This window comes from Emys orbicularis, chromosome 24, assembly GCF_028017835.1.
Source record: "Emys orbicularis isolate rEmyOrb1 chromosome 24, rEmyOrb1.hap1, whole genome shotgun sequence".
NCBI lineage: Eukaryota > Metazoa > Chordata > Testudines > Emydidae > Emys > Emys orbicularis.
The window spans coordinates 1,438,893-1,462,461 of record NC_088706.1 but is presented as its reverse complement, the minus strand read 5'-3'; the positions used below and the strand labels follow the sequence as shown (position 1 = coordinate 1,462,461).

Sequence of the window (23,569 nt, the reverse complement as noted above, 5' to 3'; positions counted from 1 at the left end):
AGCAACCCAAGATGGGATGAGCACAAAATGGTTTCAAGACCTCTTTTTGTAGCCTTGCCATGAGCTACACGTTGTTTGGCTGCAGCTGAGTGTCTGGGCCAGGGTAAATAACAGAGATACCTAATGAAAAGAAAAAGAGGCTGTACTCATTGAAGAATGTGAACAATTCTATCTAATGCTGCAGGTATTTATACCACATTCTTCATCCCACTACCCAGAATCTTAGAGGAGACTGTAAGCAAAGAGCTGTAGGAAACGGCCTTAGTAAGGTTCTGGCAGTGAGGAAAGCACTGTAACTATATTAAGTGACATAAATGTGCATGGAGCGCACTCACAAACAACAGCAATAGGCGTATTTCTACCCCAAAGATCTGGCTGCAGGCATGGGCAGTGGGTATCATAGGCTAGGGGAGGCTGTGCCTCCCCAAACAGCCAGGCATGGCCCCGCCCACATTCTGCCCCCTGCTTCTCGCTCGTGGCGGCTCCTGTGTCTCCCTATGGGGTGGCCCCGGCTCAGGCTACGCCACCCGCCTCCTGGCACTCTGCGGCTGAGGCGAGCTAGCCTGGGGTGGGCGCTGGCGGCTGCAGTGGGGGGAGGGGTGGCTGGGCTCAGGCGGGGGGAGGAGAAGAAGGGGCAGGGCCTCAGGTGGAGGGGGCGGGGATGGAGGCTAGCCTCCCCCAGCCAGCAGTTCACACACTGCCCATGGCTGCAGGAATCACTGGATGGCATTTTCTGGTCTGTGCCATGCAAGAAGTCCAACTAGATTATCATAATGGTCCCATCTGACCTTAAAATCCATGAATCTATGCATCTTGTGTTGCAGCAGTTTCCAAACTGTGGTCCATGGAGAACTAGCAGGTCACATGATGCTGCTTCTTCTCGTTTTCAGTTGCTACCTCACCTAAAAAGCAGCTGAAAGGACACAAAAGACTTACTTACCATTACACTTGTATGTATGGGAATGGGACAGGAGAGGTTATTAGAAAATCCCTCTATGAAGATGTTGTTCACACTATAAAAAATTCTTGACAGCCTCTATTATAACTAGGCTTGGATTAGATTTTTAGCAGTAAATGTCGCTAAACATTGTTTTCACTGTACACACACAAACCGATCAAAAAATATTTCCATCAATAATTGAAATTTACAGATAGGCAAAGTAAGGCCATGTCTACACTACAGAGTTAAGTCAACAATCATAAGACACTTTAATTACATCAGTCATGAACATCCACACAATGCTCCTGGTGTCGGCGGAGCATGTCCACAGTCAGTGCTCTTGCATAGACAGACCGAGTGTTGCATCGTGGAGAGCTATCCCACTATGCAACTCGCCACCCTCTGCTGCTGGGAGCTCTGGGAATGGATCAGGGTGCTCGGGGGCCTGCTCACCATCCCATGATGCAGTTGTAAGCAGAGTCAGAACGGGCTCTACCCTGACATCTGGTGGTGAGCTGTGGAAAAGGACTTCAGGGGCTGATCTCGTTTGCATGGGCACACCCACTCTGCCTAGCATGATGGACTGCTTGCCCAAATGGTCACTTTGGCTGCTGTGGGATCCCCAGTCTCTTCGTTATTGGGGCAGGAGTAATAAAGGGTTGTTATCCTGGTTATGTGAATCAAGGACAGTAGAACTACTTGGCATTTTATGACGGAGGGACTCGCCCTCAACTAAGTAGCACTCACTAGGCAAGGGACATGGGTTCCAAAACTCTGTGACTTGAAAGAGGCTGGGGACAGGTATGTGTACTTAGTAGGCTGGGTTAGGTCGGGTCCCCTTCTGAGGGTCGTAAACACCACTTTGACTTCTCTTTCTGTGGTGTAATAACAGAGCTAATTTTATTACAGGCTGCAGAACTGAAATCACTGATACCTAGGTCTAAGTATTAGATCTATTTTGGGCTAGTGGTGTACCAGCACTGAGGCTCCCCTACTACCAGCTGAAATCACTGAGAGCTGGGGGGGAGGGCTGAAGACATTTTGGTGAGCGGCTAGCAGGATGGTTGGTGGAGAGGAGCGGCTCGCGGTGAAGACTGCAGCAGAACCCCATGGAGAGGTGTGGCAATCGGTCATCTACATGAGCAGCAGAACACGTAAGGTGTCCCCATGCCTCCCCCCCTTCTGCCAGGGCTGGGAGGTAAACCCTGCAGATGAACTTCTGAACTCTGGGGGGGCTGCACTGACCAGGGACAGAAACTGTGGGAGGGGTGACTTTTAGGTTGCTGGACTCAAGAACCAAAGGGAAAGGACACGGCCCAATCTGCTTGGGGATGGGTCTTCTGGTTCATGGTTTGTGTTTATGAACCCTAGTTGTGGTGTTTTCCCAATTTAATGCTGAGTTGTTTACCTCATGTTATTAAAGATTTTTGCTACACCGAGACTCTGTGCTTGCCAGAGGGGAAGTATTGCCTCTTTGAGGCGCCCAGGGGTGTGTGTGTAATTTTCCCAGGTCACTGAGTGGGGGCTTAGCTGGTTTTGTATTGTATTGTTGAAAGGGAGCCCCTATGTACTGAACCCGGCCCTTGCTGCTGTCAACTCAGCCTGGCAGAAGGGTTACACAGTCCTTTCCATCCCATCATTCCATGGGCTTCCAACTTTGCTTCACACTGTTTATCAACAGCCCTTGTTAAGTGTGTGCCCATCATCTCTGCCTGAAAGCACGGATCCTGAACTGCTGACAAGTCCCAGTGTACATTAACAAACATTTCCACAAGGCCCCCACTTCGTAGCTGCATAGGCTCATTTGTTAATTTCTGTCCCTTATCCCTCCTCTACCATATAACAAAGTACATGAGAGCTCAATTTCCTCTCACCATGCAGTATCAAAGCAAAATACATGCTTACCAGAGCTCATGTTCCCTGCTTCAGGCACACCAGAGCCTCCGGAGTCAAAAAGAGATCCTGACTCACTGTGCCACTGGATGATCCTCTCGAATGTCCCACATCCTCCCCCAATTCCACTTCCTCATTTCACACTTCATCCTTGGGGTTGACTCTGCTGGCCACTGCCTCCAGTCCCCCCAGAGTATCCATGGGGCTTGTGGAAGATGAGGTGGGGTCACCACCAAGGATGGTGTACAGCTCCTTAGAGAAGCAGCATGTCTTCGGTGCCACACCTGAGTGACGGTTGGCCTCCCATGCCTTCTGGTACACCTGCCTCAGCTCCTTGATCTTAGCATGGCATTGCTGCCTGTCCCTTTCATGCCCCTTCTCCTGCATCCCACTAGCAATCAGCCCATAGGTATCCAAGTTTCTATGGCTGGAGCGAAGCTGTGACTGCACAGCCTCCTCTCCCCACAGACCCAGCAGATTTGGTGTACACCACACAGGAGCCTGTCTACTGCGGAAAGCTGGGAAGATGCTGTGTGATCTGTCCACACCAAGCAAATAGGAAGAGGAATTTCAAAATTTCCCAGGCCTTTAAACAGGCGAGAGGTGCATGCCTGTGTATCTTCAGGCATAGGTGCCGACTCCGTGGGCGCTCCAGGGCTGGAGCACCCACGCAGGGCCGGCTCCAGGCACCAGCTGAGCAAGCAGGTGCTTGGGGCGGCCAAGGGGAAGGGGTGGCACGTCGGGCTCTTCGGCGGCAATTCGGTGGAGGGTCCCTGTCCCTCTCGGAGGGAAGGACCCGCCGCCAAATTGCCGCCGAAGAAGAAAGCGGCACGGTGGAGGTGCCGCCGATCGCGGCATTTTTTTTTTCCCGCCGCTTGGGGCGGCAAAAACCCTGGAGCCGGCCCTGCACCGACGGGGAAAAAATGGTGGGTGCTGAGCAGACCCTGCAGATCTGCATCTCCCCCTCCCTCCCTGCGCCTCCTGCCCGCCACGAAATAGCTGTTTCATGGCGTGCAGGAGGCTGGGAGGTAGGAGGGAAGAACGAGGATGCGGCGCGCTCGGGGGATGGGGTGGAACTGGGCAGGAAGAGGCAGGACAGGGGTGGAGCCTGTTGAAAGGGGTGGAGTTGGGGCGGGGCCTGGGTCAGAAGCGGGTTTCGAGCACCCTCCGGCACTTTGGAAAGTCGGCGCCTGTGTTGAGGGCGGTCATGATGGGCATTCTGGGACACCACCTGGAGGCCATTTAGGGCAACATAAGCAAAGGCACTGACACTGCGTCAATCTAACTTTGTCAGCGTAGCAGGAGAGTAAATCGTCGGGAGGAGCATTGCAGTGTGCACACCTCCACTGTTCTGCAAATGAAAGCTGACTTTTGTCAACAAAACAGCAGTGTAGACAGGGCCTCAGAAGAATGGAGCTTGAGAACTAGAGTTTAATTTAAGGATATTTACTTTGCATATTTTGACATGTGATGTTGTCTATTTGTGTTTTAACGATTATAAACTTTAATTTTTTGAATCTGAACATCTATTGTTGTTAAATAATTATTGTCTGGCCCCTATTGTTTGCCCCCCTCATAATGGATAAAATTGGAAAAAATGCTTTAAAAACACTGATATTATCCATTGAAATAATAAAAAATAAAAATGAAATTCTGCCACACCAAGTTATAACCCAGGGTTAGACATAACACAGGGACTGATGAATGGATGGGGAAATGTGTGACTTCCGGACAAGGGTTCCGCGCCAGCAGCATCCAAGCATGTGATTGCTTTTGGAAGACTACGTGCTCATATTTATGCTTCTTGTCATTTGCATATTAGAAGATGACTATATATTTTTTCATTAAAAGATTTTTTTTGAATGACTAAAATGGATGTTTGGGAAGGAAATTTGGAGACCAGGCGAAAGTGGGACTGGTGGGTTTAGAAAAGTACAAGAGACTAGAAGGGGAGAACAATGGGGATGGGAAACAGAAGGAAAGAACAGAGGCAGCAGGAGACAAAGGCTGTTCAGTCAGGGTGGAGGCAAGTCAGACTCAAAGGAGGCCATGAAGACAACTGGGGTCTGCGTCTCTGCTGCCCTGCACCTTGTGTCATCAGCTTCACGCTGCCCGGCAGCGCACAGGGCCCGCCTGGCTCCAGCGGGGAGGCCCCGCCCGCCGCCTCGCTGGCCTGCTCCGCCCCCGCCGCCCCCCTGCCTGCCCCGGGCGCGCCGAGCCGGGCAGCCGGAGCCGCTGGCGGTGGGGCTCAGCGGGGAGCAGGTGAGAGCCGCCCCAGCGCGCGGGGGGGGGGCAGTGTCTCGGGGGGGAGAGAGAAGGGGGCTGGGAGGGGCAGTGTCTCGGGGGGGGGGGAGAAGAGAAGGGGGGCTGGGAGGGGCAGTGTCCGGGAGGGTGGAGAGAGAAGGGGTCTGGGAGCGGCAGTGTCCCGGGGTCTGGGAGGGGCAGTGTCCGGGAGGGGGGAGAGAGAAGGGGGCTGGGAGGGGCAGTGTCCGGGAGAGGGGAGAGAGAAGGGGGCTGGGAGGGGCAGTGTCCGGGAGAGGGGAGAGAGAAGGGGGCTGGGAGGGGCAGTGTCCCGGGGGGGGGGGGGAGAGAAGGGGGCTGGGAGGGGCAGTGTCCGGGAGGGGAGAGAGAGAAGGGGGCTGGGAGGGGCAGTGTCCCGGGGTGGGGAGGAGAAGGGGGGGAGTTGGAGCCGGCTATGCCCTGGCGAGTTGGTGCATGAGCTTTGTTGGCAATGTCTGGCTGGGGGCAGCTCTGAGACCAAGGGGAGGGGCTCAGGGCTAGCGGTGCCCAGAGGAGATGGGGTGAGGCTCATGTTTGACAATACATACAGGAGAACGGGAGGGGGGCCCTTAGGGTTGTGATGCCCAGGGAGGAGTTAATGGAGGCTGGCAGGTTCTGGGGGCGATGGGCTGGGGCGTGGTTGACAGTGCTGGGAGGCAGTAGCGGCTCAGGGCTGGCAGTGCTTATAAAAACAGACAAAAATACAGAAGTGTCACAGCACAGTAATACTGAAAAATTGCTGACTTTCTCATTTATGCCATATAGTTAACATCAATTGAAATATAAATATTGCTTATACGTTCTATATATTATACACTGAAAGGTAAGTACAAGCCATTGTATGAAATGTTAGTTTGTACTGACTTTGCTAGTGCTTTTTATGTATCCTGCTGTAAAACTAGGCAAATCTCTAGATGAGTTGATGTACCCCCTGGAAGATCTCTGCATACCTCCAGGGGTACACGTATCCCTGGTTGAGAACCACTTCCTTAGCCCACTTCTGGGTCCATTTGAAAACCCCAAACCACTTGTGCTTTAATACCTCCCCCACTGCAAATGGTTCTGCCCTCCTGCGGGTAAATGAGGGCTTGTCTACAGAAAAGAGTTGATGTTAAAGCAAAGTAGGTACTTTCCCGAGGTGTCAGCAGGGCATATACAGGCAGGCAGAGTGCTATGCATTAGTGCACTTTACAAATCACGCCCCTCCGGTAGGGCAGAAAATCTTAAAAATGTGACTTGAGTGTCACCGATGCAATGTCTGCCTGAGGCTGCAAAGAGCTTGAGACAATCGCCCTGAGAGGCAGAGTTGCCCATGTATCTCAGTGACCCACTGCTTGGGGGTGCTCTGCCAACCCCTCCCCAGGATGGGGTCAAAGTGAGCAAAAAAAGTGGAGCATCTCATGCTCCATTCCCTTGATCATGGCATGTACATACTTACCTGGGAAGGAGATTTCTGATTGTGGAGGGCTCTTTAATCTCACAGAATGAGAGCCAGTGCTGGAAGATGAAGTTAGCCAGATGTAAATCAAGACTGGATGTCTCTTTCTAAAAGAGCTGCTCTAGTACAACCAGAAATTATGGACTCAATGGGGCAATCATTGGGTGAGGTTGTATGACCCACGTTATGCAGGACATCGGAGTAGGTGATCATAATTAGAGTTTCAGATAGGTCACTGTGGGGGGAAAAGTCATGGATTGTGTGACTTTTCCCATTTGTCTGTGACTTTTCCTTTTGTGTCCATGACTCGCTCCACAGCAGCGTCTCCTGGGACTCATGGCTGGGCCCGGCTCCCCATGCTAAACATTGTGACCAGGTGCATGGGGTTGTAACGCTGCTCAGGTTTGACCCAACTGCCCCTCAGTCATGATGGGGGGTGGAGGGCAGGGGCCAAACCTGAATGATTCTGTGTAGTCTGCCCTAGCCACCTGTGCAACACAAAGGCAGCTGGTGATTCTCCTTGCACCACCAGAAGCTGAGAGAACACATCCAATCCAAGAGGAGCCCATTGGCTCATTTGTAATTGTCAGGAAAGTCACCCCAACAGAAGGAAACCCCTTAAAGCTGCTGTCACAGGGCCTTGTGTGACCTGCTGTTCAGTGGAAGCTGATGGACACTATGGGTATGTCAACACTGCAAAGAAGGACCTGTGGCACTGGTCAATTGACTCCGGCTGCAGGGCTAAAAGGAGCAGTGTAGATGTTTAGGCTCACGCTGGAGCCCAGGCTCTGAAACCTGATGAGTGGGGAAGGCCTTGGAGCCCGGTTCCAGCCCAAGCCTGAACATTTACACTGCTGTTGTTAGTCCCGCAGCCCAAGTCAATTGACCCAGGCTCTGAAATTCAGTAACATGGGGTTCTTTGCATATAGACATACCCCATGGGGCCTTTCCTGGGAGTGTTGCATTGTCCAGAGCTGGAACAGAAACTGGGAAAGTGGCATGGTGTGTCTGAAACTCAGCTGAAAGGGAGATGCCTCTCCTTTGCCCAGAAGGCCTGGATGTCAGTCCTGCTGAGCAGTCAGCACCGGTAGTGGCTGGGCAGTGCCAGGGCACACCAGGTATTACGGATTGACGAGGTTCTGCCTAAAGGGTGGGTTCCTTACCCTGAGTCGGGGTTTCAACCTTTTTCCATTTGCAGACCCCTAAAAAAATTTTGAATGGAGGTGTGGACTCCTTTGGAAATCTTAGACATAGTCTGCGGACCACAGGTTGAAAACCACTGCCCTCAGTAATCCTGACCTCCTGGGGCAGAACAATACTGAGGAGGTAAAGTAGGGGGAGATTTGTAGGTCTGCAGCCAGCATGGTCACTCCCAAGTAGGAAGGCGCTCCTGTGAATGCAGTATCCAGCTGCTCCAAGGGCCTTGGGCTCTAACCCTCTCTGCTGTGGCTAGAGGCAGGACAAATCCACCTAAGCAGGGTTTAATTGCTGTGTGGTTTCTGCAGTCCCTCCCTCTGTCAAAGCAAGGAGACTGAGATCTGACGAAGATTAATTCCCCCCCATGAGTTCTGCAGTGGGTGTCAGAGGAGCTACCGCTGTACTTCAGCTCCAGACAGTGATAGGGCTCTTCCTTCACAAATCACTCTAGCCAGAGGAGGAAATGAGGGGAGGCCTAGTGTACTGGCCTAGAAGCCAAATGGAAACTCTCGGGGGCTGGATAAGTTCTCTATTTGCAGTCCCCACAGCAGCTAGGGAACACTGTCTCTTAAGGGTAAAGCCCTTAAGCCTCTTTGTGGCTACACAGCTGAGCCACATAGACAGCTTCAAAAGATTTAAATGATGGCTTACAAAGCAGATTTTCTGGCAGAAACACATCTAAGCATAGCCTGCTTCTGCAATTGCAGGCTTCCCAGCTACAGGAAATTGCTACAGCTGTCTTGCCAAGGCCACATTATCAGTGGAGGGTAATGGTGTGTGCCCAGGCTTTTTAACTATGATCATGAGGACAGTTGTTTATTTCATAAGGTCTCTCTGAGTGAAAAGCTTATTTGCATAGATGATAGCTGGTGTGAAGCAGAGTTAGAGGTCTCCGGACCGAATATCACAGCCCCATGCCAGCTATTAAGGGCAGTGGAGCTTCTTAGAAATATTGTAATGTCATTCTTGTTGCTGAGAATCTCTGTGAATCCCAGACGCCACGTCTTTGATCCTAACAGTTCTTGGGCCCAAAAGGGAATTCATAGCAAACGTGTCAGGAGGGGCTGTTTGCCGTGTCTGTCACCTCGTGGTATTTAACAAGGCTGCTGGGCTCTGGGGTGGTTTGGCCTTTCCTATGGCCATACTCTGTTACAGAGACATTCATAAGTTCTCACTGGATGTAAGGAAAAAGGCAAACAACTGAGGAGCGAATTTGTGCCTGTGGCAGGCTGTGTGGTTAGAGCTAATGCCACAGATGAGGAACTTAAGGGTTTCAGAGCTACCCTTTCTTGTCTGATCTGCCTGTTGGAGAGATTATAGATAGATGCATTGAAGCCAGGCAGTTGCACATCTTTGCTGACCAGAGCATAATGTGGCTGTGGAACTCGGCAGAGTAAATGTCACAGTAGAGCTGTTCACAGTCTGCAGAGCTCTAAACAGGTTACGAGCCCTCGGGGCCCCATGTGCAGGTTGTGTCAAGTAGCACTGTAGAGAGAAGCAAGGCAGAGTATGTGGCCTGGCTGGCCATAAAAACCTGGACATTTTGACAGCTGGAAACTCTGACAACTCAGCAAATCCTAGGGTCAGAGAAGCCTGAAGGAAGAGCATGTGTTTGGACCCAGAGCAATCTCTGGAGCTGTCTCATTGGAGGGTTCTTTGCCGGCCTGCCGAGTCATAAGACAGATTCTCCCTGAGAGCTCCATGCAGAGTTACAGCAGGGGAAGCTGCACTCTCCATTCCCTGGACAGGGTCATCATTTCTTTGTCTGTTTTTCCCCTTCACGTTCCTCCAGAAAGTACTAGTACAGGAAGTAGTGGCCAGGCTGGGAGGGTGATTCTTGACCCTCTCCTGCCACCTGTCTGAACTGTGGTTTTGCTCTGTTCCTGATTGTTTACCAGGACCATGGGGAAGTCTGAGAGCAGAAGAGGTACTATACAGCCAAGGACCTGCTGGTGCTTGCATGTCTGCTGATGGAGCGCGCATGTTAAAGCAGAATTTCATGAACATGCTGCCAAACTCCTGCTTTAAAGTGGAAAATCAGTTATTATTTCAGAAGTTATTGCTTATTATTTAGTGCCCAAGCTGTGCTAAACACCTTTGAAAACAGACAGAAGAGATGATCCCTCCCCTGAGTACCTTGCAAACTGAATTGGACATAATGTGACAAAGGAGGAACAGACAGCAGCGGGGCAGTTGGGTAGGAAAGGGAGTGGTGGGGATATGATATCAGGGAGAGCTCACACTCAGGGAAGGCTAGCATGTGGCAGCACAGAAAAGTATGTTTTGTTGAGGGGTGAGTAGACGTTTTATTTGGCTGGTTTCTTTTAGGCCTTGTGGCAGAAGTGGAGGAACTTGAGTGAGGAACATCTGGGGCCTTGATGATCAGCTCAGAGAGGTCGCTCCACGTGTAGTGGGTGGGCTGGGAGAAAGTGCTACCATGTATGTAGGAGAAGCAGATGAATGGAGATCTACGGTGGCACTGAGAGCAGAGTGGGTGGGAGGGCAGTGTGAAAGGAGATGAGGTTAGCTAAATATGGGGGTCAGAGTTGTGGGAAACCTTGAGAGTGAGGACAGAAAACTTACACCTGAGGTAGTGGAGAAGGTAGGGGGTCAATAGAGTAGTTCAGAGGAGTGATCTGACCAGACCAGTAGGCAAGGAATATTGTCTTGGCAACAGTACTGTGAATGGGTGGAAAGGAGGGTGCATGTTGGGGGTGTTGGGGTGAGGAGGTAACAATAACCAAGGTAAGAGATCAGGGGGCCTGCAGAACAGTGTTAGCTGGCTGGACACGCACAGAAGGTTGAATCATTTTTAATAGTGAGGGTAATTAACTGTTGGAACAATTTACCAACAGTCATGGTGGATTCTCCATCACTGGCAATTTTTAAAACAAGACTGGATGCTTTTTTAAAAGGTCTGTGGTAGTTCAAGAGGAATTACTGGCGAGAAGTTCTCTGGCCTGTGTAATAGAAGAGATCCGACTAGATGATCACAAGGGTCCCCTCTGGCCTTGAAATCTCTAAATCATGGAGATGTGGTGGATGAAGTGGCAGGATCTGGTCACAGCCTGGATAAGGGGAATGAAGGAGAGAGAGGGGTCAGGGTGACTCTTAGGTTATAGGCTTGATGGACAGGGGAATAGCAGTGGGGTTCATAGGAACAGAGAATGATGAAGCAGGCATGGGAGAGAAGATAAGTTTGTTTTTGGCCACGTTATGTTGATGGTGAGATATCCAGAAGGAGACATCAGAGGGCAGGACAAGATTTGGAAATGAATGAAGGGAGGCTGTAGGGGAGAGGTTGATCGGTGATCTTGCATTCCCTGATATGAGTGATTTCACAGAGGGATGCACTCTAGGATGGCTTCATTGAACCACAAAGTACCAATATCCTTTAACAGAGAGGAAAAAGCATGTGTTATCTGCTGTGTGCTGAATGCCCACTGCAGCATGGTTTGCAGAATGTCCTGCACACAAATCTGTCTTCATCATGTTGCATTCACGTCTGCCATCAAGCAGAGAGGGGGATTGTTTAGTGCGGCCCAGGAAGGTGAAACAGGAAGTTAGGAAAGGAAAATTAGGCTGAAGATCTGCATACGTTTCACAGTGATGTGACTCATTCAGCTGCAGATTAATCTCCGAAGGGAAGTGATGGAAGCCTTATAGCTTGAGACTTCTAAAGCTGTACCGGACAAGGCACTAAAACACGTACAATGAAATGGCACAAAATTTGATTAATGCAAGTTGAGGTTGCCAGGTGATAGCTCTTACCCTTCTAGAACGTCAGTTTGGCAAGACTCAAACTTCTGATACCAGGAAATACAGAGTTAAGGTAAATGGTCACATCACTTTAACTCTGCCCTTCCTGAGCAATGCCCAGAACCCCTGTACTCACATTCCTTTTCACTGTAATGGACCTGCACCTGCCCTGTGCTCAAGCCCTGAGCCTACTCCCCCAAAAGAATACCATGCTTGTAAAATTTAACAGCTACTTCATTCTGTTTACAGTCCCTTCACACCTGCACCCAGGATACCACCTAACCCTATACTTTCCCCTACCCATCATCAAACCCACAGCTTGCTCTCCTATCCCACCTCACTACTGACAATACCCCAGCACCCTGCTACTGACAAAATCTATGCAATTCTGTATTGAAACAGGCACTGAAGACCCCACTGCCCTGCTACTGACAAAGTTCTTTATTGAAACAGATATTGTCCATAGTGAGGTGGGACCTTCAGCTGGGATTCCTGCCCCTGCTTCAGCCAGGCTTCCTCAGCCATGCCCAGGTCCACCCAGTCCACCCCTCCTTCAAACCGGGCCTCTCCCCACACACTTAGGCTAGTCCCGCCTCCCCGCTGGGGCTACTTTATTTATTTTTCTGAATTTCAGATGTTTAAAATTGCAGTACTTTCAGCCCCCCATCCAGATCCTAGCTCACATGGGGGACAAGGAGAGGGGCTCAGACAGCCCAAAAGGAACAGGGTCCCCCCAGATTCCAGTACACACACGGAAGGGGAGAATTCAGGGCTGACAGCCCCCCCCCACCTTCCTCTGCTACCTCTTACATTCTCCAACCCTTTCTGTCCTCTCCCTGCCCACTCCCCCTTACCTGAGCCCCTAACCCCTCTTCCTTCCCCTACTACCCATTCCCATTTATCCCCTTCCCCACTCTACCCCATCTCCCACTGCAGACCCAAACCCCTCTCTCCCTGTCCCCACCTATGCTATCTTCCCAGTGAGCATTTGCATGTGTCATTTATTTTCTTTTCAAAAATAGTTTGAGAGCCTTCTTACGTATCCGCTGTACTTGCATTACATTTTAAAAAATACTAAACAACCAAACAAAAACCCAACACATCTCACCTTGACAGAGGCAGATTTTCCCCAGATGTTTATAATTCAGTCTCAGATTGCTGCCCAGGGTGGGTTTCAAACTTCAAAGTTGCTAGAATCTGTGAACTTAATGAAATGCTGTTTTTTTTCCCTGGGGGCAGTGTCTCGGGAACCCCTTGCTCAAATGACCCCACATTTGGATCACTAACCCTACCCTATGCTACCACGAGGCAAAGCAAATGTCAAGCCAATCTGTATAAGCAGGTGGATTTTAGAGTAAGTGCACATGCTTACACAGATTGTCCTGAATAATCATCCTTTAAATAGGAAGGGCTTCCCAACCTTAGCTGGAGAGCAGAGCTGGCGCTCCGCTTTAATATTTTATGAACCTCGAGGAAGAATGGAGGGTTCTACTCATCCATGAGCAGCATAGCAGGCTCAGAGAGATGTGAAGTGGTCTATTCATCTCCATAAGATGTTCTCAGCTGAAATATACTAACCAGAGGCGCTGAATACAGCCTGAAACCCTAGCGCTGAGATGTGAGTGGGGGTTCACTTCCTCCCTCCCCAGTGCAGGAGAGTTGCTGAATTCTGCCAGTTCTCAGCTCCTCACCCCAGGCTCAGCAGTGTGTTCTTGGTGCAGACTCTGAGCATGCTGGTTCTGTGCTCCCCCCAGAGGGGCAGGGCTTCCCCAGATCCTGGCTGACATGGAGGTGGGTGGTAGGGAGATGGGCTCAGACCCCCTTAGAGGAATAAGGCACCCCAGATCTTAGCTCACATGGGGGGGGGGTAAAGAAGTGCAACTTAGAAGCAAGTTCCCTAGAACCTGGCTCACATGAAGAGGGACATGGAGGGGCCTAGATGGGCAGGGGGCCCCAGATACTGGCACACACATGGGGGGCTGGGTATGGGGCTCAGATACCCCTAGAGAGGCAAGGCCCCCATGTCCCAGCTCAGGAACAGGTGCTCAGATTCCCTTCACAGGGTAGGGCCTCCCAGATCATGGCACACACACACAAAGGAAAAATGTGGGGCTGACAGATGCCCATGCCACTCACCCCCATGTCCCCCCCTCAGTCCCTCTGGCCTCCTCCATCACCCATCTCCATGATCCTCTCTGCAGCCCAAAGCCCTCTCATCCCTATTCCCCCTACTCCTCGAGGCATAGAATGCCCCTCCCTTGTTAGCAAGCATTCACCTCTAATCTTTTTACAAAAATAATTTGATTACATTCCCCCCAAATAAAAAAAATAATACAAAAGAAACCCAATAGTGACAGATTTCAGCAATATGCCACCTAGCCTTTCCAGATTTTTGCCCAAGGTGGGACTTAACCATCATTGTCTGGGTGAATTGGGCAGCAAAGGCTTACCGCTTATTTCCCTGAGCTCTCCAGCTGCAGTGAACGCTTTCCACTTACAAATCCTTCTAGCCTCACTCTCGGCACATGCTCCCTGTGATCTGTTCGGTGCATGACCCTCACTCAAGAGCCTAACTGGAGAGCCAAACTCGTGCTAATAACATTCTGAATTTTGCTCCCGAAAGGGCTAGCTGGTGCCAGGTACTCTCTGCGGGCAACCTTCAAGTGAGTGAGACTCTTGTGCCTGGATCAGAGTGATGGTTTGTTTGATCTCTAGGTCTGAGCAAAACATCTTTACCAGAATATCCCTTTAGAAAGCTGTTTATTGCAGGGGTGGAGGGTGTATCTCAGAAACCCCTTGGTCAAATGAGCCCAAATTTGGATCACATCAGATTTCAAGGAAGTCTGATAAGCATGCAGATTTTAGAGCATTAAGAGTCGTCATCCTTTAAACAGAAAGGGATTCTCAGCCTTAACTCCTAGTAGAGCTAGTTCTCCACTATTATAGAGAGCAACCCTGCATTGGCTGGGAGGTGAACTGGCTGCTTTAGTGGGTCTTTTCTCTTCTCATTCTTCTGTGATTGTCTGTGCCAAGAGATCCTGTCATAGGGTGTGTTTTGCTTTGCAGGCAGAATTAAATTGAAAAAGTAAAAAAAAAAAAAAAAAAAAAAAGAAATCCCACTTGTGAAATGACTCTAGTAATTGGTTATTGAGAAAATAAAGTAGCAGATGGTAAGTCTACAGCCATTATCCAAACACCTGCCTCTGTACTTTCTATCTGTTCCTCTTGGGGTAGCTAGAATCTGGGAATCTGCTTTGCTGATCAGAGCTGCCTCATTAGCCAACCCAATGGAGCTCGTTTTGTGACATCAGTGGTTTGCTAAATCACTTTGTAGCATCCGATCTTTAGCTGCTAGACTGGCATGTCTCTTTATCCTGTGATGACTGGTCAGGGCGTTGGAACTGGCACTCTTTAAAACCAAAGATCTCTGGAGGAATTAAAATCCTAACAGGTATGCATTTCTCAGCTAGAGTTTCACAGGTCACAGATGAGCAAGACTCAGGGTATGTCTACACTACGGGATTAATCCGAATTTACAGAATTCGAATTTTGGAAACAGATTGTATAAAGTCGAATGTATGCGGCCACACTAAGCACATTAATTCGGCGGTGTGCGTCCATGTACCGGGGCTAGCGTCGATTTCCGGAGCGTTGCACTGTGGGTAGTTATCCCATAGCTATCCCATAGTTCCCGCAGTCTCCCCCGCCCATTGGAATTCTGGGTTGAGATCCCAGTGCCTGATGGGGCAATAAACATTGTCACAGGTGGTTCTGGGTACAGCCTCACCCCTCCCTCCATGAAAGCAACGGCAGACAACCATTTCGCGCCTTTTTTCCTGGGTGAACACTGCAGACTCCATACCACGGCAAGCATGGAGCCCGCTCAGCTCAAGACAGCAGTCATGAACATTGTAAACACCTCGCGCATTCTCGTGCAGTTTATGCTGAACCAGGACCAGAAAAACGAGGCGAGGAGGAGGCGGCGACGGCGGCGCAGCGACAAGAGTGATATGGACATGGACACAGAATTCTCTCAAACCGCGGGCCCCGGTGCTTTGGAGATCATGTTGTTAATGGGGCAGGTTCTATCCGTGGAACGCCGATTCTGGGCCCGGGAAACAAGCACAGACTGGTGGGACCGCATAGTGTTGCAGGTGTGGGACGATTCCCAGTGGCTGCGAAACTTTCGCATGCGTAAGGGCACTTTCATGGAACTTTGTGACTTGCTGTCCCCTGCCCTGAAGCGCCAGAATACCAAGATGAGAGCAGCCCTCACAGTTGAGAAGCGAGTGGCGATAGCCCTGTGGAAGCTTGCAACGCCAGACAGCTACCGGTCAGTTGGGAATCAATTTGGAGTGGACAAATCTACTGTGGGGGCTGCTGTGATGGAAGTAGCCAAAGCAATCACTGAGCTGCTGCTACGAAAGGTAGTGACTCTGGGAAACTTTGCTGCAATGGGATTCCCTAACTGTGGTGGGGCGATAGATGGAACCCATATCCCTATCTTGGCACCGGAGCACCAGGGTACCCAGTACATAAACCGCAAGGGGTACTTTTCAATGGTGCTGCAAGCACTGGTGGATCACAAGGGACGTTTCACCAACATCAACGTGGGCTGGCCGGGAAGGGTTCATGATGCTCGCGTCTTCAGGAGCACTACTCTGTTTAAACGGCTGCAGCAAGGGACTTACTTCCCGGACCAGAAAATAACCGTTGGGGATGTTGAAATGCCAATAGTTATTCTTGGGGACCCAGCCTACCCCTTAATGCCATGGCTCATGAAGCCATACACAGGCAGCCTGGACAGGAGTCAGGAGCTGTTCAACTACAGGCTGAGCAAGTGCAGAATGGTGGTAGAATGTGCATTTGGATGTTTAAAAGGTCGCTGGCGATCATTACTGACTCGGTCAGACCTCAGCCAAACCAATATCCCCATTGTTATTGCTGCTTGCTGTGTGCTCCACAATCTCTGTGAAAGTAAGGGGGAGACCTTTATGGCGGGGTGGGAGGCTGAGGCAAATCGCCTGGCTGCTGATTACGCGCAGCCAGACACCAGGGCGATTAGAAGAGCACACCAGGAAGCGCTGCGCAACAGAGAAGCTTTGAAAACCAGTTTCATGACTGGCCAGGCTACAGTGTGAAATTTCTGTTTGTTTCTCCTTGATGAAAACCCGCCCCCTTTATTGACTCATTCTCTGTAAGGAACCCACCCTCCCCCTTCGATCACAGCTTGCTTTCAAAGGAAATAAAGTCACTATTATTTAAAAATCATTTATTCTTTATTAATTGATTATAAAAAGAGGGAGAGAACCTGGGTGGGGTTTGGGAGGAGGATCGGCGGGAAGGAAAAGGCCACTAAAAAAAGGTTAAAAAAATGACAACCTTTTGCTTGGGCTGTCCACTGGGGTGGAATGGGAGGGTGCACGGAGCCTCCCCCCCCCGCGTTCTTACATGTCTGGGTGAGGAGGCTATGGAACATGGGGAGGGGGGAGGGGGGTTATACAGGGGCTGTAGCGGCACTCTGTTATTCTGCTGCTGTTCCTGAAGCTCCACCAGATGCCGGAGCATGTCTGTTTGCTCACGCAGCAGCCCCAGCGTTGCATCCTGCCTCCTCTGATCTTCCTGCCGCCACCTCTCATCTCGAGCATCCCTCCTGTCCTCACGTTGGTCCCTCCTGTCCTCACGTTCACTGGCATCTTTCCTATACTTTGAAACCGTGTCCTTCCACTCATTCAGATGAGCTCTTTCACTGCGGGTGGATTCCATGATTTCCGCGAACATCTCATCTTGCGTCCTCTTTTTCCGACGCCTTATCTGAGATAGCCTTCGGGACGGAGGAGGGAGGCTTGAAAAATTTGCAGCTGCTGGAGGGAGGGAAAAAAGGAGAGAATTTTTTAAAAAGATACATTTTACAGAACAATGATTCATAGATTCTAGGACTGGAAGGGACCTCAAGAGGTCATCGAGTCCAGTCCCCTGCCCGCATGGCAGGACCAAATACTGTCTAGACCATCCCTGATAGACATTTATCTAACCTACTCTTAAATATCTCCAGAGATGGAGATTCCACAACCTCCCTAGGCAATTTATTCCAGTGTTTAACCACCCTGACAGTTAGGAACTTTTTCCTAATGTCCAACCTAGACCTCCCTTGCTGCAGTTTAAGCCCATTGCTTCTTGTTCTATCCTTAGAGGCTAAGGATGCTTATACTCTTTCACGGTGACCAACACTATTCACATTACATAGCACATGTGATTTCTGTGCAAGGTCGCATTTTGCCTCTTAATATTGAGTGCCTGTGGCTTTGCTGCTAGAGATCACAGACGCAGGTCCGGGCAACAGAATTCGGCTTGCATGCGGCCATGGTAAGCCATTGTCTTTCGTCTTCTGCGCCCTCCTTTCCCACATACCAAGCAAAGCCCGTTGAGTGCTGCGGTTTTCCTGTTAACCTTCAGCAGCAGAAAACAAACTACCCCCCCCATCCAATTCTCTGAATGATCGCTTTATCCCTCCCCCCACCGCGTGGCTGGTATCAGGGAAGATCCCTGCTAGCCAAACGCGAAAAGCTCAGGGCCAATTTCCCCCCCACCCCCCACCCCGCGCTTGGCTAACTGCAGGGAAGGATTTCTTTTCAGCCACAGGCAAACAGCCCAGTAGGAACGGCCACCTCTGTCCCCTTAATTAAATTCCCGTATTTCAACCAGGTTACCATGAGCGATATCACTCTCCTGAGGATTACACAGCAAGATAAAGAACGGATGTTGCTCGAATGCCAGCAAACACCGGGACCGTTCGCTGCCAGGCTTTGTCATGCAATGATACCAGATTACTTGCTACTAGCATGGTGTGGTCAAGTGTCCTACCATGGAGGACGGAATAAGGCTGCACTGCCCAGAAACCTTCTGCAAAGGCTTTTGGAGTACCTCCAGGAGAGCTTCATGGAGATGTCCCTGGAGGATTTCCGCTCCATCCCCAGACACGTTAACAGACTTTTCCAGTAGCTGTACTGGCCGCGAATGCATCCCAAGTCCTCAGGGCAAAGTAATCATTAAAAAATGCTTGCTTTTAAAACAAGTTTTATATTTTAAAAGGTAAACTCACCTGAGGTCCCTTCCATTGGGTCATGGTCTTGGATACTGGCTTGGGAGGGTACTTCAGTCAGGCTGAGAAAAAGATCCTGGCTGTTGGGGAGAACGGAGTGCTGTGTACTCTCCGCAAGCTCCTCGTCGTCCTCCTCCTCTTCCCCGTCCGCAGAATCCTCAGGTGTGGCTGATGAGATTACCCCCGCCTCAGAATCCACGGTCAGAGGTGGGGTAGTGGTGGCGGCCCCCCCTAGAATTGCATGCAGCTCGGCGTAGAAGCGGCATGTCCACGGCTCTGACCCGGAGCGACCGTTTGCCTCCTTTGTTTTTTGATAGGCTTGTCTGAGCTCCTTGACTTTCACGCGGCACTGATCTGAGTCCCTATTGTGGCCTCTCTCCATCATGCCCTTGGAGAGTTTTTCAAAAGTTTTGGCATTTCGTCTTTTTGAACAAAGTTCTGCTAGCACTGAATCCTCTCCCCATATAGCGATCAGATCCAGTACCTCCCGTATGGTCCATGCTGGTGCTCTTTTTCGATTATCGGCCTGCATGGTTACCTGTGCTGATGAGCTCTCTGTGGTCACCTGTGCTCTCCACGCTGGGCAAACAGGAAATAAAATTCAAATGTTCGCGGGGCTTTTCCTGTCTACCTGGCCAGTGCATCCGAGTTCAGATTGTGACCGCTCTGGACAGCAATGGTGCACTGTGGGATAGCTCCCGGAGGCCAATACCATTGAATTGCGGCCACACTAACCCTAATTCGAAATGACAATATCGATTTTGGCGCTACTCTGCTCGTCAGGGAGGAGTACAAAAATCGATTTTAAGAGCCCTTTATTTTGAAATAAATGGCTTCATTGTGTGGACGGGTGCAGGGTTAATTCGATTTAATGCTGCTAAATTCGAATTAAACTCCTAGTGTAGACCAGGCCTCAGGATAGGTCACACTGCAGCTGGGACGTGCGATTCCCGCATGGGTAGACGTAGACATAGACATGCTAGCTCTACTCGACCTAGTGTGCTAAAACTAGCAGTGTGGCCCTTTGGCTAGCCACTCATGTACAATCCCACCTGACCCTCGGGGTACAAACTCAGCTGGCTCCAGCAGAGCTAGTGTGTGTAACCCTGGGAATCACACTTCCTGACTGCTGTGTAGACAGACCCTCAGTGTCTTAGCTCACACAAGGCAAAAGCCTAGTCTGGGCAAGGCAGTTATCATGTCTTGGTAATGATAGAGAGGAGCCTAGTGAAGACAAGGCCTTACGGAATTCCCAGTTTTCTGCTCTTTATTGCATTGTGTCTATTATCTGCTGCTTGCTCAGTAAAATCTGGGGGAGACAGCTTCCCTCCCCACATATGTGTGCGTTCTTGAGTCTGTGAAAGGCTTGCTTCATGGTTCTGTAGGACCCTGGCACCCTGCTTACAAGCCTTTCAGTTCTTTGCATCTTTATATTTCATTCCAAAACGGCTCCCCTTAGGACAGTGGTTCTCAAACTTTTGTACTGGTGACCCATTTCACATAGCAAGCTTCTGAGTGCGACCCCCCCCCCCTTATAAAGTAAAAACACATTTTTATATATTTAACACCATTATAAATGCTGGAGGAAAAATGGGGTTTGGGGTGGAGGCTGACAGCTCGCAATCCCCTATGTAGTAACCTCACGACCACCTGAGGGGTCCCGACCCCCAGTTTGAGAACCCCTGCCTTAGGAGAAAATGTTTATCCTAGAGAAGAGCACAAGGGACTAAGAGCCCTCCCCTGATGCCAGGATTTACATGTGAAGTGGTAGGTTCTTACTCAAGGGCAAAAATGGCATTCTCCTCCTCTAACCTGAATGACCCATCATTCTTAAATCAGAATCAGAGATGCAGGAGTTGGGCTGCAGATTATGTGGTTCAGGCTCCTATCCAAAGACTGTCTGGGGTCTGCAGTTGTTCAGGTGATATAGTCTTTTGGAAGACATGCATAGCACTGTGTCATCTTTGAAGGGGGCTTGTAGTTTTTATCATGTAGTGGCAGCCAGAAGTGGGTTTGGGTGATGGTGTCAGTTTGCAAGGCTAGGATCTCGAGTTAGGCTGTTTCAGGCAGAGTTCTCCACGAATCTCCTCTTAGCTGTTCTTCACTCAAGGGCTGCATTGGGGATGGGGGGGAGGGGAAAGTGTAGTGGTACTCTATTAGGCCCTGCCCACTTGGGATGCCACTCACTGGAGATCGTGCAGATCTCTGTAATGTGATCTTCTGTTCTAGGACCACCCGTGAAAGAGGTAACGATGTTGGTACTTCAGATAATTTTGAGATGGGTTGGGGCAGTTTACACCTTTTCTGACCTATTGTTCCAGGCTGCCTACACACTCAGTCAGACTTTGCTCACAGTTTGAAGGTTACCTTCTTGGCCATAGGGACTAGAGCCCGTGGTGTTGTCTAGGCTTGGGAACAGCACCATGTCAGCAGTCGGTTCTAGCAATCCATGCAGCTGCACTGGTTCTGAGCCATGTTTGTCCTTGTCTGCACTTACAGCTAACCCATGGCCAGCACTGCTTCAGCTCCAGCGATCGCTGGAAGTGTGTGCGGAAACCACACTATTAAGTGCTGACAGGGCCTTCATTTTATTCTTTTTTAAAAGAAAGCTTCGATTCTGGAGTACAAGATGGCAGCTCCAGAAAAGAGGCTCGGCTGGGAAGCTGCTCCCTAACCTCACTGCTGGGGCCTCTGTCCTCCCCACTGTGTGCCCTGTTGAGTAGGGGCTGGGCGGCAGTGTTGCACCTGTGCTCAGCACAGCAGCTGGGGAAGGGGTTTGGGATACTTATCCCCAAAGCCTGAAATATAGGCACTGACACACACACGCAACTGGAGATGCTCTAGAATTTTGGCCACATTCCAGTTTTCTGAAGTTTACTGCAGCTCCCTGTCCCATGTATACAAGCAGTTCACAAATAATTTTGTCCTTGGCTTCCTCCCCTAGAGCGAGGGATTTTACTTTGCCGTATGGCCGTATTAGGGGATTTCTCTGCAGATGCCTCAGGTGCAGTTAGGTCACAAGCATCATCACTGAGTGACACACTCGACCATGAGTCTGGACTGTCTTCCCCCAGCTCTCTTCTGCTTATGAAATCCCCTCTTGAGTGAGGCCTTTCAAGAATGACCTCTTCCTGAACTTCCTCTCTGGTAGTGCATCCAGTCAGTGTTGCTTTAGCATGAGCTCAGCTATTTCAGATTTGCTTATCTCCATCTCCTGTGAAACTGGAAGAATCTGCACTTTGCTCAAGTTCCACTCCAAAGAATGAGGTAGGTGCATTTTAGTAATGGCTTAAACCCACCCAGGAGCAAAGGTCCACTGGAACATCCCTTCCCCCAGTGCCCTCCTCCAGACGACAGGCACCACAGCACTGTTCAGATCAGGACACTTGCAGTGTGGGTTTTGCTTTAAGGACTATATTTTCTGGGCTTGTAGGTTTACACTTGACCTGTAATTCAAAAGAAAATTAACTTTCTTCTCGCATGTTTAGAATCTATTACTTGCTGTTCGCCCCTTACAAAGTGGGCTCCACGCTCTCTGTAACGTCAGCTGGATGTAGGAAAGTCTGAGACTGGTCTCCTCACCTTACAGTGTAACTGACAAATGGGTAAACATGGACAGATTGCGAAGGAGGAGCACAAAAGAATAGCAAAGGTGTGTAAGGACAAAATCAGAAAGGCTAAGGCACCAAATGAGTTTCACATAGCAAGGTACATAAAAAGGCAATAAGATGAGATTCTATAAATACATTAGGAGCAAGAGAAAGACAAAGGAAGGAGTAGTCCACTACTTAGCAGAGAAGGAGAGTAATAACAGACAACTCCAAAAAGACTGTGGTGTTTAATGCCTATTTTGTTTCAGTCTTCACTAAGAAAGTTAATTGTGACAGGATGCATAACGGAGATAACAACAAGAGGGAAGGAACACAGGCCAGAAAAGGGAAAGAATGTGTTAGAGACTATTTAGATAAGTTAGATATAGTCTAGTAAGCAGGTCCTGACAGAATGCCCTCTAGGATACTTTAAAAACTAGCTGAGCAATCTCGGAACCAGTGGTAATTATCTTCAAGAATATATGGAGGGTGGGTGAGGTCCCGGAGGACTGGAGAAGGGCAAACATAGTACCTATTTTTAAAAAGGAGAACAGAGGACCTGGGGAATTATAGGCCCATCGGCCTAACTTTGATAACTGGAAAGATTCTGGAACATATTATTAAACAATTAATTTGTAAGCACCTAGAGGCTAATAGAGTGATAAATAATAGCCAGCATGGATTTGTCAAGAACAAACCATGCCAAATCAACCTAATTTCCTTCTTTGACATGGTTATTGGCCTAGTGGATAGGGGGAAGCAGTAGGCATGATATATCTTGATTTTAGCAAGGCTTTTGACACAGTGCCACATGACATTCTCCTAAGCATACTAGGGCAATTACTATAAGGTGGATGCATGTCTGGCTGGAGACCTATACTCAGAGAATAGTTATCCATGATGTGCTGCTAAACTGGGAGGACATATTTAGTGGGGTCCTATATGGGCCAGTCCTGAGTCTGGTACTATTCAACATTGTCAAGCTGGGAGGGGTTGCAAGCACTTTGGAGGACAGAATTAGAATTCAAAAGACCTTGATAAATTGGAGAATTAGTCTGAAGTCAACAAGATGAAATTCAGTAAAGGCAAGTGCAAAGTATTGCACATAGGAAGAAAAAATCCAAGGCACAAATACAAATTGGGGAATAACTAGCTAGTTGGTAGTACTGCTGAAAAGGATCTGGGGTTATAGTGGATCATAAATTGAATATGAGTGAACAATTTGATGCAGTTGTGAAAAAGGGTAATACTGTTCTGAGGTTTATTAATAGGAGTGTGATATGTAAGACCTAGAGAGGTAACTGTTCTGCTCTCCTCAGCACTGGTGAAGCCTCAGCTGAGGTACTGTGCCCAGGTCTGGGTGCTACACT

General features: G+C 49.6%; 1 protein-coding gene across 1 annotated transcript in view; it reads left to right on the top strand.

Moving 5' to 3' along the window:
* The first annotated feature begins 5,054 nt into the window (after nucleotides 1–5,054).
* CERS4 (ceramide synthase 4) overlaps nucleotides 5,055–23,569 on the top strand; it is a 124,665-nt gene continuing 106,150 nt past the window's right edge. Inside the window, exon 1 of the mRNA XM_065422098.1 lies at nucleotides 5,055–5,095. The gene's annotated coding sequence lies outside the window, so the exon portion shown is untranslated. The remainder of the gene's footprint in view (nucleotides 5,096–23,569) is intronic.